The sequence below is a fragment of the Peromyscus maniculatus genome, chromosome 9 (assembly GCF_049852395.1).
Source record: "Peromyscus maniculatus bairdii isolate BWxNUB_F1_BW_parent chromosome 9, HU_Pman_BW_mat_3.1, whole genome shotgun sequence".
In the NCBI taxonomy this organism is placed as follows: Eukaryota; Metazoa; Chordata; class Mammalia; order Rodentia; family Cricetidae; genus Peromyscus; species Peromyscus maniculatus.
Genome location: NC_134860.1, coordinates 44,021,795 through 44,037,243, shown reverse-complemented (window position 1 = coordinate 44,037,243; position 15,449 = coordinate 44,021,795).

The window sequence follows — 15,449 nt, the reverse complement described above, 5'->3', positions numbered from 1 at the left end:
CCTGAAATGCGCTTTGTAGACCAGGCTGGCCTTGAACTCAGAAATCCACCTGCCATGGCTTCTCGGCCTTTTGGCTAAGATTAAGTGTAGAAATCCACCTGCCTCTGCCTCCAGAGTGCTAGTGCTAGGATTAAAGGCGTGCGCCATCGCTGCCCGGCTAGATACATGTGTCTTATAACCACACTGCACCAAACATTAATGGCATGCTTTTAAAATTAGTGGCAAAAGTGATGAAAAATTCAAATCCATACCTGGTTTACGCTACTTATCATTTATATACTTATTCTACTTATTTAGAATTACAGAATTATGATTAAATTGCTATAAGTGATTATAACTAGTCAGAATTAATACATTCTACTCATTCAGATTGCTTCTGTAGGAAGATAGAACGACTACTTTTGTTTTAGTTCTTGTGTTGGAAACTTCTTTGTTCAAGTACCTTGCAGTTTTTAATGCTTTGTTGTTTTCAAAGCCATTTACAGATGTCGCTTCATTTGATGTTCACGTGATAGAAGCCTCCTGCATTCTGCCTTCCCTCATAGGATGTGAAGGAAGATTATGGTGATTCAAAAAGCCTCACTGGAACCAAGGGCTAAGGTTACCTTAAACTACGCTGTCACATCAGCTTCTCACACAGCCCTCACCCCTCTTTCCTTGAGTCTTTTCCATTGTCCTGCTTGTGTGGTTATTTCTGTGTTTGTTTGATAGGTATCTTTTATCCTCCATTATGTTCCATAAGGGGAGGGACCAGTCTTCATTTAGTTACCTTTTGTGTGTATGTATGCGTGTGTGTGTGTGTGTGTGTGTGTGTGTGTGTGTGTGTGTGTGTGTGTGTGTAAGCTAGAGGTTAATGTTGTATGTCTTCCTGAATTGCTCCCCATCTTCTTTTTTGGGACAGGGTCTTACTGAACATGGAGCACACGGATTCAGCTAGTCTAGCCGGCATGTCTTTTATCTGCGCCTCTCTGGTAGTGGGGTCACAGGTGCACCCTGCAACCGCTGGCTTTTGTAGCTGGATCTGGGAGATCCAGCTCAGGTCCTCAAGCTCACAGGACAACCTGCTGAGTCCTCTCTCAAGCCCAGCGCTCACTCACTTTTGTACTCCCACCTGCTCACATTGCGCGGGACACTAGGGGCCTTGGTAAAGATTTGGTGAATGAGTGAGTCCAGGCTTGTTGCACTCCAGAATCCGCTTTTTTGGAGGCATCTGTAGAGGTTTCTCTGTGCTCTTAGCATCACAACAGCAGTACTGCCCCTAAGGAGCTGATTTTTCCTTTACCCTGTGGATGCTGTTAGTCGTGCATCTGACTATTATTTTCTTGACCTGTTTGCCTGGTGGAAAGCCTTGGACCACATTTTAGCAGATATGGAGGGCTTTCTCGTACATATTTTGTGTGTGGGGGCCAATCTTGTGATTTATTTTTCTTTGCCATCCTTATGAACTTGGGCTGCAGGGTTTGTGCAGTCTTGGCTGCCATTGCCTAGTACCTTTGGCAGCAGGGCAGTTAGAAAAAGATGGTTCGCAGGTAACTAACTGCCCTTGTTGTGTGTCTTATGTGCTGGGATTAACGGTGTGTGCCACCACCGCCCAGCTCTTATTGACTTTTTTATTGATAGGAAGAAACACCATGATCAAGACACAGTTTCATTATAAATGAATGCATTTGATTGGGACTTGGGGCTTGCGTCTGAATTCAGAAGGCGAGCCCACGTCATCAAGGTGGGGAGCACAGCAGACAGGTAGGTATGACACTGGACCAGTAGCTAAGAGCTACGTTGTAGGCAAAAGTTGGAGATGGTGTGTGTGTGTGTGTGTGTGTGTGTGTGTGTGTGTGTGTGTGTGTGTGTGTTGGACCTGGCACGGGCTTTTGAAGCCTCAAAGCCCACCCCCAGTGACACACCTCCTCAAGCAAGGCCACACAACCTAATCTTTGCCAAAACAGGTCCACCAACTAAGGACCGAGCGTTCAAAAATGAGTCTATGGGGCCATCCATTCTCATTCAAACCACCACAGTGTATTTCTGTGGGTTTTGTTTGTTTTAATTTTAGGGTAAAGCTGTGATAAGAATTGGTGTCAGATGGAGGTTTTTAGATTCTGAGGATTGTAAAGTCCTATGATGACAATGAAATGCTGACCCATGTTTACTTCCTGTTTAGAGACCGAGAAAAGAGTCACCCAGTAGAACTTTTCTAGAAAGGTGGCCTTGCTTCTCTAAGAGTCTGCTTGGTCAGGCCTTTACTTCTGGGAGACTTGACTAAAGTTAGGGCTCCTGCTGGCCCACCACGCAGTGCGGTTTTCCTTCCCCTACTTAGAGATGCCAAGGAAGGAAGAACTCATCTCTGTGCTGACATCTTGATCCAGCCGAGGCCTCTTCAGGCATTGTTTTGGCTTGAGAAATACCACCTGACCCACAGAGCCCCTGAATTTAACCTTAGAAATTAGTCCCAGCGACAGATCTCACCAAGTTGAAGTGACTGGATTTGTTCCACCAGCAGCTGTGACGGCGACCTCGTGTCTTCTCTCCGTGTGTGTCTGGAACTTTCGTGCCCCCCCCCTCCATTGGGGCCAGGGGACCTTTGTTTATGCATGAAGCACCACTTTCAGTTAGAGCCGTGATTATGTGACTTTCGGTATTTGCTCCGTCCTCACTTTTGGCCAACACAAATATGTTATCACACTCGACCTTCCTCAGCATAAGAATGACTTTGGAAGGCCACAAGATTTTCTAATAAACAATAATGAAGGAAATGAGAGCACCTGCACGAGGAAGGAAAATGGCCAACTGCAGATCGGGAGATAAGACATAACAAAGCCATCCACGGTCTTGTGAAGCGCTGGTCCCGTCCAAGAATGTGGAATGCGAAGACCGCCTGTTCGGAATTCCCTGTAACCAGCTTGTTCCAACACAAGCAATAGGAGTCAGCCAACCCGGGAGTGTTGTCTGCCCCATTGTCACTGAATGAACCCTCAGACATCCAGCGAGGGAGCCCCTGCCGGATCCCCCACCCAGGAAAGAGAGAGGTGACAGGCTTCTGGCGCCATGAAACTTGGGATTGACCTCTAGTGGGTGACGGTCGCAAGAGCCACTGCCAACCTTCTCCCATACAGCTCCCCCTCAACCCAGTGAAATCCACACGACTCTTACAGCAGTGGCCTGGCTATCAGAGGCTTGCTTCTGAAGTTTGCACCCGGGTTAGGTAAGAAAGGGGCTCCCTCTTTTTCCAACTGTACAGACTTTAACTTGCATTTCCCTAGCCTCAGTTTTATCTTCTGAAAATAATCCCGCCAGACTAGAGACTCTCCAAATTGACTCCAAAGCCCAAATTCTATTTCTCTGCTCCTAAAGAAATGTAGGCTTTTCCTAAAAGCCTTGTCTGACATTCTCTAGGTTTCGTTTTCTTCTTTCATCCCTTGTAGAAACAGTGGGCTCAGCAGCTAGGATGTGGCTCAGGGTAGAGCATTTGCCTCTCGTGTGTAAGGCCAGGCTTGACCCCGTTCTGCAGCATGAGGTGGGCTGGAAGCAGGCTCTGGGGTCAGATCCAGCTGGGTTCACATTGATTTGCAACTTCGGACGTCTTAAGCAAGTTTCTTAACCTTTCCACATCTCACGTTCCTCATCTGAGGAGAAGAGGCGGCAGTTGCTAGGCTGCATTCCCTCATTTGATGTGAAGAGCGCCTGGGAAAGTCTGGGCACAGCCTCGTGATCTTTTCTTTCTGGCCCACTCGCTCTTCAGCCCTTTGGCAGTTCTTCCTGCCTAGCTTCCCTTGTCTTCCTCCGCTGCCTTCTTTTGGCTCTGTGTCTCTGATCCGCCCTCCTGTTCCTTCGCAGTATGAGGGCAATGTACAGTTCACAGGGAGCAGGGGCCTGGTGCCTTGAGTTCCTATCTCCCCTTCCTTCCACTTCTGTCTCCTCTTCTGACCCCTGAGGCAAACTCAGAAGCCCTGTGTCACTGGGTACCAACCCCTTCTGCTAGTTTTTGCGGGTCCCATTAGAAGGCTCTAGCTGGACAGGGCTGCTTGGAACGAGAAGCCCTTGGATTACATTCTCAAAACTGAACGGGACAGTATTTTCAACCTTTCAAAAAGTCAACCTGGGCTTAAGCAGTGATGGTCTTGAACTCATTAGGGTCTTAGAATGATCTCCCTTTAGAGACTGTGCTCTCCACTGTTATGGAGGAAAGGCTGAGGAATTGAAAAGGGGGAAAATGGAGAGTCAAAGGAATGAAAGGGAGAGACAGAAGTTTGTATAAGCAGGCGGTTGGCATGATTTGGAGACGGCTGATGAGTTCTAAGTTAAGTTTTAGGAGAGGGTTTTTATGAGGCTTTCAAAAGCCAGACTGTGCCTGTTATACTGAGCCTTGATCCCTAAGACGCTGCGATGGTAGAGTTTCATCCACAGGCATGGGTGCTGAACACACAGCACATCTCCCACAGCTGCTGCAGTTGAGACACACCTTAAGTGCCTGCTCCTAACAGTTCCTGTCACAGCCTAGCATACTCTGCTGAGAAACGGGGGAAGAAGGCCACGATTCCTTATCAATGCCATGGCCAAAGGAGATGAGGGTCTGTGTGGATCATGCAGTTGCCCACTCTCTGGTGGGAAGCAAAATGACTCAGGTGTCCTGTGGCATTCTGAAAGAGGAGGAGCAGATGAGCACTCTGTTTCGGGGGACAAGTTAGGGAATGGAATGAGGGACACAGAGAGGAGAAGGCAGGACCACTGAAATGTACAGAGGAGGGAAAATTGTTGCATTGTCGGGGAATAGAGATCTGACATGAACATGAAGCCGTGTGGTGATGTCATGGTGTAACCAAAGTCTCCTTGCGCCTGTTAACGTTTAACCTCTGCTGAGGTGGACTCCAGTAATTTAGCTGGACATAGCTGTTGAGTGCAGATGGCTTTCTGGATTGCCCCATGTGTCTTTTCTGTCTTAAACTGTTGATAGTGCAAAGTAAAGGGGGCAAAGAAGCCCTTTCGTCCACGTGTGGAGAAGATGTTTCGCTCGTCTTTAAGCCCTTTGATGAAAAGTTCTTTCAGAGAAATTTCACTTTAACAAGGACTCTAAAAAGTCTCTCTTGCTTTAAAAATTGTTACTCGTACAAACAACAGCGTGAGTCCAAAGCATAAAGCAGAGCTGTCTGTGGCTGCTCCACACAAGTTCAAATTTGAATTGGCCAGCACTCTGACTTCTTAGTGTAAAATGGGATGGATTCAAATGATTAAAACAAGGATTTATTTACTTTTACTTTATGTGTGTGGGTGTTTGCCTGAATGTACCGCTGTGCACCACATCCATGCCTGGTGCCCATAGAAGCCAGACGAGGGCATAGGTCCCCTGGAGCTGGGACTGTAGGTAGTTGTGAGCCACCATGTGGGCGATGGGAACGGAACCCAGCTCCTCTGCAATAGCAGCAAGTGCTCTTAACCACAAAGCCATCTCTCCAGCCCTCTGTTTGCATGATGTTTACCTTCTGAAAATATGTTTCTTAGTGACAGTCAATATTTATTAATCCTAAAATGATGACTGGAACCAAGGGTATTTGGTATAGGTAGATGATTTTTTTTTTTAATTTGCATTGTTGCAATTTAAAGGTATAGACTCAGCTTTCTGGGTCAGATCAATGAGGGCCTGTGCAAGGGGTTTGTGTTAAGAAGGCTTGAACGGAAAAGGGGGGCAGTGCAGAAGAAAGATACGAGCCAGAGAATAGGCAAGAGTGTTGTGAAGTTCTGTCCGTCTTCTGAGCATGACATAGCTGTCATACTCACGAACTTACAGCCACTGTGATTACCTGCACAGATCAAGACAGTCCAAAGTCAACCATGGACTGGGAAGAGCTCACAAGGCTCCGCCTCTTCTGAGAAGCTATTGGCAATTGATGGCTGCTGGGGGGGAGGGAGGGAAGGTCATTTTTCTTATGGTGTGGCTGCTGGCAGGTTGCTCCTCGGGTGGTCTTGCACCCATGTGCACACAGGTAGAACTGATTGCGCTCGATGGATTGTGGAGAAAAAGGAAAAGAGATGAAGGAGGGAGGAGGAAGGGCAGGAGGATGATGGAGAGTCAGGAGGAGGACAAGGAGGAGGGGGAAGAAAAGAAGGAAGAAGAGGAGGGAGAAGAAGACATGAAGATGGGTGGGGGAAGTAGTTAGGGGCTTGGTGGGAGTTAAAGGGTGGCTATGATGAAAATATGCCATATTCATGCATGAAGTTAGATGAATTAAATAAACAAATAAAAGGAGGAAGAAAAAGAAAGTTTGTTCTCTTACTTAGTAATGACTCCCCATACTTCCTCTATCACGAGGAGCATCCTTTCTGGTGGGTTTCACTTTCTGCTCTTGCGTTTAGTATAGTGTGTAGTGCTTCAAACTGATCTCTGTTTGAATTTGGTCCATTCCTGCTTTTAAGATCACCTGCTATAATAGTCTTGATATCCCGCCCCATTTTTCTTTTTTCTTTTTGAGATGAGGTCTATCTCTCCAGCCTATGCTGGACTGGACCTCACTGAGGCCAAGCTGGCTTTCAGCTCCGAAGTTTGCCACTCTCCTCCACCCCACAGAGCGCTGTAATTACAGTTCTGGGCCACCACACCCACCTAGTCTGTTTCCTCTTGAGTTGAAACTGTTGGGCTCCTTCCCAGTACCTAGAATAACGACTATTGTCCCTTTCCTGTCCCTCTGCAGACCCATTGATGGCAGCTCCACACCCTGCAGCGTGAGTTCCCTCCACACAGTTGTCTTAGAGTCTTGGCTTTACTCCTAGGAGGAGCAGCACAGAGCACAATGTTCCAGTTCCCCTTGGGCTTTTTGTTCACGGGGTAGAATCTTTCTCTCCCTTTGAGATGGGGTAGTCTCCAAACTGTTTCTATTTTGTGTTGGCTTTTGCCTTCATCCTAGCGCAGGCCATTTGTTCTAGGACAGCTTTCTCTAGGCCCTCGAGTGCCTTTTGTGACCCAGAAATTAAAGAGTTAATGGCTTCAGGAGCTGGGAGTTCTTTAAGCTTTATGGAGAACTATGGGACAACCTATTTGGAGTTGAGGGTTTATAGTTCCAACTCTGTTTATAGCACAACCTGGTTACATTTGTGCACACTTTTAGCTCCCCTTATAAACTGTAGTTTCTCTTTGGGCAAGGATTCGGTCTCCCTTAGGTCAGAATCCCCAGCATCCAGTTTAGAACTTGGAACAAAGTAAGTGCTTGACATGTGCAGAATGAGCATGAGACAATGTCTGGGGCCCAGCCAGGACATGGCCTCTGATGAGCTCTGACACACTGGTAGGGTCTCAGGACTTCTCCACTGGGTCACCTATCCTTGTTGAGGGGGTACTGAGCAATGTCTGGACACAGCTTTGCCCCAAGGTGGGATAGAGTGGGAGTGGGAAGCGGAGGTGATACTAATCACATCTGGTGGGTAGAATCAGGAGTGACGCTAAGGCTCCCACGAGGCTCAGAGCAGCCACACCCGAGTGGAATTTTCTTGTCTCCAGTGGTTTGGAACCGTGGCAAAAAAAAGTACCTTTCTTGGTGCTCCCTGATGTTGGGGCCCCATCCTCTACTTGGCTATCATTTCCTTCCCTACTTGCCCTCCTCCAGGGTCCTAGAGTGTCTGAAGAGGAACCCTGCCTGTTTGGAGCTGCCTTCCAGGGCCCTGCACCTGTCCTTCCTAGACTTAGATGTCTTTGTAATTTATACACCCACAGGTGAAGGTTCTAGACAGTGTGGAGATCCAATAGGACATTGTTGGGGCCTGAAAGAGAGGACTGAGAGTCTGGGCACTTGACTGCGTCCCAAAGCTATCAAAACACCCTTTGCTTGGAACACAGAAGAAAGGGGCTGCCAGTCGGTTCCATTTATGTGGACCAAGCCCATCGCTTCCCCTACATGCCTGGCTGATTTTGTTTTATCTTACGTAGCAATTATTCCTCCTTTTTCCCCACAGAGCAAGCAAACTTACCCTGTTTTTGTGATCTTTGTTTGGGCTTTTTTTTTTTTTTTTTTTTTTTTTGGTTGTTTCTTATTTTGCTGCACAATATCAAAATATTTTCTTCAAAGACAATTTCCTTTAAAAATAAAATGTTATCAGTGGAGAGACTATGTTCACAGCTGGTAAAGGCATGATTATATAATCACCGTATGGGGAATTAAAAAGCAATTTCATAACGTAGCCCTCGCATCCAAAGAGAAAAATCAAAGGAAACATTCCAGTTAAGAAAACTTTTAATCAAATGAAGTGTTTGAACTCTATTTGGGTTTTGTAACTATTTTTTTTTAATTTCTTTTTTTTTTTTTTTTGGTTTTTTGGCAACTTTCTGTATGTGTGTGTTTTACTTGGTAAGGTTTTTAAAGAGGTTATCTTTGTACACTTAGGGGTTTCCTGAGAGTGTGGGTCACCTTCTAGTTCCATAAAATAGCCTTGCAAGGAGTCACACTAAATGTCTTAGGTATAAACTTGATATGCAACTCTTTATCTTTGTGAGCAGTCTCCACTGTCACGCTCTTTCTCTTTTAAATATCATTAATCTAAGTAGAAGCAGCCTATGGTGAGTCCATAGAATGACATGGACTCCAAATGCCGTGAATAGTGAAGCTGAACCTACTTTAAACAAAAATAAACAAACAAACAAAACCCAGGATCACTTTCCTCATCTCTGCCCAGATCCTCCCCATCTACCCACCATCAAACTCCAGGCCTTCCCTCTCTCTCTTCAGAAAACAAACAGGCAAAACAAACAAACAAACAAACAAACAAACCAATCAAACCAGAATAACAAACAGAAAAAAGAGAGTCAAAGAAACACGCACACACGCGCGCACACACATACACACACCATAAAAAAAAATCAAGCAAACACAAATCATCCAAACTGCAAATCATAGTATGTGAGCAAAAGATACCTAAGGTAAAAATTGCCCAAACAAAGCATTCTCAGACAAAAGACATCCCATAACAGCATTGAGTGCATCTTGTGTTGGCCATTTATTACTGGGCATAGGGCCTGCCTGTAAGTGTGGTTGTGTACCTAGTGAGACTCCACTGGAGAAAACTAGATTTGTTCTTTGTGAACGGCTGTCAGTTGGAGATAGCTTCTGATTTAGGGATGGGAGCTCATGTCCACTTTCCCTCTCAATGCCGGGACCTGATTTGGCTTGGACCTACGCAGGCTCTTTGCACGCTACCATGGTCTCTGTGAGTTCATATGTATTCCTGTACTGTTGTGTACGGAAGGCACTGTTTCTCTGGTGTCTTCCATCCCCACTGGCTCTTATAACTACCCACCTCTCCTACATAGTTCCCTAAACCCTGAGAGGAGGGGTTTGATGGAGACTTCCCACTTAGGACTGAGTGCTCCAAGGTCTTTCACTCGCTACAAATTGTCTGACTGTGGGTCTCTGTGTTTGTTCCCATCTACTGCAGAAGGAAGCTTCTCTGATGACGGCTGAGCAGGACATTGAACTCTGAATGTAGCAGAATGTCATCAGGCGTCATTTTATTGCTACGTTCCTTTAGCAGAACAATAGTATTTGGCTGCCTCCTAGGCTCATGGTCTATATAGTTTAAGGTTCTTGGCCACCTGAGCAGTGTCCAGCATGGGCTCCATCTTGTGGAGTGGGCCTTAAATCAAATCAGATAGTGAATAGTTACTTCTACAATGTTTGTGCCACTCTTGTATCCGTGTCTTGTGCAATCTGGTTACCATTTTAGATCAAAGGGTTTCTGGCGTGGTTGGAGCATACCTTTCTTCTTTGGTAGCATGCAGAACCTTCCAGAACTGTAAATACACCCCTTTTCAGTAGGGGTGAATTCTGAAATTTGGTACCAGTTCAACTTCTCCATGTTCAGTGAAATATATAAGTGTTGAATTCAGCAATAGGGCCTTATTCTCAGTTTGTGGAGAGCAACTAAAGCCTTGCCAATTGTCTGAGTTGTTTGGGGATTTCCATGGGGTCCCCTTGGCTAACAACTCAATTAGATTTAACTCATTCCTTCCAGTGGAAGTTTCACTTGGTGGCAAGAGATATCTTGTTGGGGCTTTGTTCCTACCAACCTCTGTTATTTGGTGATTCCATTTAGATTTCTTCCATATATATGTAAATGGAGGTTTTTCTCTGTCCTGCCTCATCCTGAGGCTGCTTCCAAATAATCACTCAGAGGCTTATATTAATTATAAATGCTCAGCCGGTAGCTCAGGGTTATTATTTCCTAGCTCTTACACTTAAATTAATCCATAATTCTTACCTATATTTAACCATGTGGCTTGGTAACTTTTTTTAGTATGACATTCTCATCATGCTTCCTCTGTGTCTGGCTAGTGACTCCTGACTCTGCCCTTCTCCTTCTCAGCAACCTTAGTTTGGCTGCCCTGCCTATACTTCCTTCCTGGCTACTGTCCAATTGTCATTTTATTAAATCAATTCAAGTGACAAATATTTACAATTTACAAGAGAATTATTCCACAGAATTTCCCTCTTTTTGTGTAATTAAAATGAATGTTTTAATTTTTACATAGTAAGATTATATACAACAAAAACAATTATCAAGTAAGAATTACAGTTACATTATTCAGTCTATTTGTATTTGATAAAATCAGATAAAACATTTAATTATCTATCCTATCTTGGTGAGTCCAAAGTTTTATATCTAATTTACCCTTCATCATAATTAAAGAAAATTATTACTGTCTAGTTTTCAACTCCATCAAAGACCCCAGAAGGGCAAAATGTTACCTAATTACAGGGACAGCAGACTGCCTAGACAGTCACCCAAAATTTCTCTGCAACACTGGGGTATCCATCTTCAGCCTACAGGCCTAGCATATCTGACAGACTTTTCTGTGAAGCAGGGAATTCTGAAGGACTTTCCTACCTTGTCTTGGCAAAGTTCAGCAGTCAACTTTCTTGTGTCCTGTTGGTCCAGTTTGGGCAGTAACTGTCAGTAATTGAGGCAAGGGTAGTTTATTTGCCCACATGGCTAGCTTTTGCCATAAAGAAAACAAACTCCATATGGAGTTTCTTCAATCATCTTCTCTGAAGTAGATTGATGCTGCCAGGAGCAGATATATCTCACTGTCATGAAAAGCCTAAGTTCTTAAAATATTTTAAATGCCATATTCTGTAGGTCTTTGAAGTATTTGAAGATTGCCTATCTATCTGAAATATATCTTTGTATGACCTTGAAAATATACATAACATGACTAGAAGTTTGCTATTATAGAGGACTATTGTATTTCTTAATTATACATTACATTTTTAAATGAGATGCATTAATGTAATACCCTAAACAAGAGTAGAACTATACATACAGTATAACAAAATTAAATTTGTATCAATAAGCCAAAATCCATACCAGCATAAAATATGTAAGATTAATAGTTGTTTTTTGGATTAAAGTAGACTCAATAATCTACCTTTTTCCCCATCATTTCTGTATCATATCCCCTTTTCTTCTTTTAGAAAGAGATGGACTATGACCAATCACAATTTGTAACTAATCCCCCTTAAATGAAAACAAACATTTATAACCAATATTTTGAGACTGTGGGCATAGTTCTCTAGATTACCTCCTGTTGATTGGGGGCATTGGTAATCTTTGGGGGATCCTGAAGAAATTTAGGATTATGGTCAAGTCCTGACTGGAGCATTCTGTGAGTCTGGCTCATCTCAGTCAGCAGCCTTGAAGCTGTTCAGGATACAGAACTCAGAGGAAACTGCAACAGAGGTGCTCTGAAACATTGAATCATCTGGGCCACCCATTCCCATTAGAGATTTTTCAGGGGAGGTCTTCCTCAATCAAACTTGATTTTTCCCAACCCAGAATGAATCCAGAGCCTCTCAGTTCCTTTTCTCAGCATGACATTCTCATCTTCCTTCCTCTACATCTGGCTGGAGACTCCTAACTCCATCCTTTCTCTTCCCAGCATTCTTAGTTTGGCCACCCCACCTATACTTCCTGCCTGGCTACTGGCCAACCAGTGTTTTATTAAACCAATTTGAGTGACAAATCTTTATAGTGTACCAGAGGATTATTCCACAGCATTTCCCCCTTTTTGTCTAATTAAAAAGCAAAGGTTTTAACTAACATAAAAACTATATGCCACGTGAGATGCCATATGTAAATGTAGGCTTTTCTCTGTCCTGCCTGCTCTGCAGCTGGTTTTCAAATAATCACTCCGAGGCTTATATTAATTATAAATGCTCAGCTGGTAGCTTAGGCTAATTACTAACTAGCCCTCAGACTTAAATTAGCCCATTATACTTATCTATGTTTAGCCATGTGGCTTGGTAACTTTTTTCAGTATGACAATCTCATCTTGCTTCCTCTGTGTCTGGCTGGCAACTCCCGACTCTGTCCTTCTCCTTTCTAGCATCCTTAGTTTGGTTGACCTCCTATACCTCCTTCCTGGCTACTGGCCAATCAGCATTTTATTACCCAATTCAAGTGACAAGTTCTTTAAAGTATACAAGAGGATTATTCCACAGCATATGTCAATATTTTAAGACACTTCTACTATAGTAGGTTTCCATAGGATCTCTCAAATGGCCCTTAGTTTTTCTGTCCCTCCCCATATTCCCTTTTTCATCTGCCTTGCCCTTTTCCATCTTGGTTTAATCCTTGCATTCCAGTCTATACTCCTATCTTTTAATAATTGTATATTTTCTTTCCTCTTCATTGGGAGGCTCTTCCCCTCCTCCCCAGTTCCTTAATTTATACCTAACTTTTGTAATCATATTGATTATACTATGCCCATCAAAGGTTTCCAAGTTAACATCCACATATAAAAGAATACATACCATACATGTCTTTTTGGGTTGCTTCACTCAGGATGATATTTTTCTAGCTCCATCCATTTACCTGTGAATTTCATTATTTAGGGCTTTTTTTTTTTCAACATCTGAGTAATATTCCATTGTGTAAATTTACTGAATTTTCATTATTCATTTATCCATTGAGGAACATCTAGGTTGTCTTGAATTTCTGGCTATCATGAACAGAGCATCAATGAGCATGACTGAGAAAATGTCTTTCTTGTAGGTGTGGAGTCCCTTGGGTGTATGTCCAAGAGTGGTAGAGCTGGATCTTGAGGTTGATCTATTCCCATTTCCCTGAGGAACCACCACACTGATCTCCAAGGTGACAGTACAAGTTCACAGTCCCAATGGTAATGGATGAGTGTTCCCCTTATTCCACATATTCACCAGCATGAGCTATCATTTGTTTTATTGATTTTGAACATTGTGACGGGTGTAAGATGAAATCTCAAAGTAGGATTAATTTGTATTTCCCTGATGACTAAGAATGTTGAACATTTCTTTTAGTGTTTCTTAGCCATTTACTTTATCTTATGAGAATTCTCTATTTAGATTTGTACCCCATTTTAAAATTGGGTTATTTGTTTCTTGATGTCTAGTTTTTTTTTAGTTCTTTATATGTTTTAGATATTAGCTGTCCATCAGATGTACAACTGCTAAAGATCTTTCCCCATTCTGTAGGCTGCTGCTTTGTCCTACTGAGAAACTTTCTTTTGCTGTATAGAAGCTTTCCAGTTTCATGAGGTCCCATTTATTAATTGTTGTTCTTGGTGCCTGTGCTATCCTGTTTAGTGTCTAAACAGTGTCCTGTTTAGAAAGTCTTTTCCTTGCACCTAGTTTTGAATAGGAGAGGTTAGAGCTTTGACTGTGAACAGCATTGAACTTCTAAAATTGACATCCTCTCCTGGCTCCACAAATGGGCACAACATGACCAGCTCATGACATGGCTCACCGGTGCAAAGACAGTGTGTGGTACCAAGTGCTGAGCCACCAGAAGACTGTCACTATGTATAGAAGACATTCTCTTTGAAATGGAGAGAATATCGGAATTAGCAAAATGAGTTTATAAAACTTTATATGTGATTTTTAAGAAAATATTAAATGTCAGGCTTATAGTTATTCACTGCTTTTTCAGTGTCTATTGATTTTTTTTTTAAAACACGAAGTCTCCCTGGGTACCTACACTGACTTTGAGTCAAAAATTTACAATCTTTCTGCCTCTGCCTCTTGAGTGCTAGAGGTACAATCAAAATAGACATGTCTAACTGGTATTTGCTTATTTTTGTTGTGATATTTGATATATCTTTTAGCATCATTGAGTATGGAATGTACTAATGTTGTAAGTTATAACAATTTGTAGGCACAAAATTAGCATTCAATGTAAACCCACTAAAAAAATTTGTGTCTGATGAGTATGTTATCCTTTTATCAGCCCAAGATCCTTAATAATAATTTTACCTACAAAATATAGAACTATATATATTAGTAATATATATGTACATATATATATGTAGTGTGTGTGTGTGTGTGTGTGTGTGTGTGTGTGTGCATTGCCAGAGATCAGTCTTAGTTATTGCTTCCCAGTTTCCATCCATCTTGTTTGTTGAGACAGGATTTCTTCACTCGCTTAGAGACCATGGGTTGAGGTAGACCAGGTGGCCAGTAGGCCCCAGGGTTCATCCACCTGTCTTCGCTTCCCCACTGCTGGGATTATACACACTACCACTGCACCTGGTGTCTTCCCATGGGTTCTAGCGATGGAACTCAGGTCCTCTTGCTTCCATGGAAAGCTGAGTGACCTCCCCAGTTCTTATATCAGTTGAGAACGAGCTGAGCTGCCTGATTTATAGAGCTGTGTTAAATCCTGAAAACATAAAAACAATCAAACTCTATAAAATTACTTTTCATGGTTTGCCTAATACTGAATCAGAATATATATATAAAATTACATACAGTAAAATAACCGAAACTGTAATCCTAAAATTGTATCTTGAGCTGCTCTAACAAACTGACACAATCGCTGGTGTTGAGAGGCCCATTTTTGTAGCCTATTTAGCCAATTTGCATCATGCAGTATTTGGAATGATTTAGCATGGTTTTCCCATGCACATTTATATATATTTTATTTTCTGTAACATTTGAGTCTTATTTAAGCACTCAAGTGTAATTTTGGTACTTATCATGTAAAGTTACCTTTGATATTTTATGCAGACTGTATTTCTATTAGTTCAACAGAGCCAAATAATCAGAGTTGGATACTTTACTCAAAGCTGGGTTCTTTTTAATCTTTCATGGAAGCACTCTATTATATTTGATTATGAGGTTTGGGCTGTAGGTACACATTGGTAACCCTGTGTCTATCCACACATAGCTTTACAGGCACATATAACTTTAGAAGATGAAATGAAGACTTTATTTAATAAACAGCAAACTCTTATTCTAAGAAAATTAATTAATAAAGAAAAAAAGAAAAGAAGTTCAGCCCAGTCAGTGGCATGCAGATAAGGGTAGGTGAGTGACTGTCTTCAAGCCTATACTTTGGGTTCCTGTCTTAGGAACTTTGTATTGAACTTCTGCTCAGGGTCTGTCAGGGATGAAATGTCATATCTCAGACTGATCCTTATCTCCTAATCATTTCCTTTG